Raw genomic sequence first — 2126 nt, 5'->3', positions numbered from 1 at the left:
TGATGTTCTTGATGTCATCGCACAGCTCATCTGATCTTTAGTCACTGGTGTTCAGTGCATCAGATCTATTCTTCAGATGGTCTCTAAGTTGAGGTGGGATATACTCAAGGTCATATTTTGGCTCTCATGGGCTTTTTTAAATTTTCTTCAGCCTCAACTTGAACTTTCATATGAGCAATTGATGATCTGTTTCACAATCATCTCTTGGCCTTGTTTTGACTGACAATTTTGAGCTTCTCCATTGCCTCTTTCCACAGATGTAGTCAATCTGATTTTTGTGTATTCCATAGGCAAGGCCATATGTATAGTCCAATTTATGTTGTTGAAAAAAAAGTATTTGCAATGAATAATTCTTTGGTCTTGTAAAATTCTGTCATGTTATCTCTGGCATCATTTCTATCACCAAAGCTATATTTTCTAACTATTAACACTTCTTGTTGCCAACTTTCATGCTATAATCATCAGCAATTATCAATATATCTTGATTACGTGTTTTGTTTTGTTAATTTCAGACTTCAGAAGTTGGTAAAAATCTTCAGATTCTTCATGTTTTGCTTTGGTGGTTGGTATGAAAATTTGAAGAATAGCTGTGTTAACTGGTATTCCTTGAGCAACATCATTGTACTTCAGGACAGATTTTTAAATGTTCTTTTTGATAATGAATGCAATGTCATTCCTCTTCAATTTGTCATTCCCAGCATTGTAGATAATATAATTGACTGATTCAAGATGGCCAATACCTGTCCATTTCAGCTCACTAATGCCTCAGATATCAATTTTTATGCATTCTACTTTATTTTTGACAATTTCTAATTTTCCTGGATTCATATTTTATACAATTCCATGTTTTGATTATTAATGAATATTTGTAGCTGTTTCTTCCCATTTTGAGTCAATACCCATCAGCAAATGAGGGTCCCAAAAGCTTTATTCTATCCATGTCATTAAGTCAACTGTATTTTGTGGAGGCAGCTCTTCCCTAGTCATATTTTGAGTGTCTTCTAACCTGAGGGGGTCCTCTTCTGGCACTTTATCAGACAATGTTTTGGGGCTATTCATAAAGTTTTCCAGTAATATATCAGACAGTGTCTCACTGCTATTCATAATGTTTTCAGTGGCTAGTTCTTTCAGAGGTGAATAGCCCTGTACCTCTTCCCAGTCTGGCTTATTCTGGAAGCTCTACTGAAACATGTCCACCATGGGTGGACCTTGCTGGTATTCAGAATGTTGTTGTTGTTATGTGCCGTCGAGTCAGCCCGACTCATAGCGACCCCTCCTTGGGTTTCCGAGGCAGTATCACTATGGAAGTAGGATTGCCCAACCTTCCTTCCAAGGACTGGTGGCATATTCTCCAGCTTCACAGCAACATGCAAGCCACTGTAGTATAACAAACTGACAGCCAATGGTGGGTTATTGTTGTTAGGTGCCATCAGGTCAGTTTTGACTCATAACTTACATAAAACAGAACAAAACACTGCCCAGTCCTGCACCATGTTCACAATCATTGCTATGCTAGAGTTCATGGTTGCAGTGACTGTGTCAGTCAGTCTCATTGAAGGTCTTCCTCTTTTTCACTGATCTTCTGTTTATCAAACATGATGTCCTTCTCCAAGGACTGGTCCTTCCTGATAACATGTCCAAAGTACCTGAGCTGAAGTCTCATCATTCTCCCTTCTGAAAAGCATTCTGACTGTACTTCTTCCAAGATAAATTTGTTTTTTCTTCTGGCAGTCCTTGGTATATTCAATAATCTTCACCAACACCATAATTCAAAGGTATCAATTCTTCTGCAGTCTTCCTTATTTACTCTCCTGCTTTCCCATGCGTATTATGAGATTGAAAATACCATGGCTTGCATCAGGAAAACTTGAGACCTCATAATGATATCTTTGCATACCAAAACCAACAAAACTCACTGCTATTGAGTTGGATCCGACTCATAGTGACCCCTCCTTGGGTTTCCCAATCTTCCTTCCAAGGAGTGGAGGGTTGGTTTGAACCACCAGCCTTCTGGTTAGCAGTCAAATGCCTTAGCCACTATTCTACTAGAGCTCCCATCTTTGCATATATATATATATATATATATATATATAGAGAGAGAGAGAGAGAGAGAGAGAGAGAGAGAG

This window comes from Orycteropus afer, unplaced genomic scaffold, assembly GCF_000298275.1.
Source record: "Orycteropus afer afer isolate SDZICR_OR568_19922 unplaced genomic scaffold, OryAfe1.0 scaffold00126, whole genome shotgun sequence".
Taxonomy (NCBI): domain Eukaryota; kingdom Metazoa; phylum Chordata; class Mammalia; order Tubulidentata; family Orycteropodidae; genus Orycteropus; species Orycteropus afer.
Note: the sequence above shows the minus strand (reverse complement) of the source record.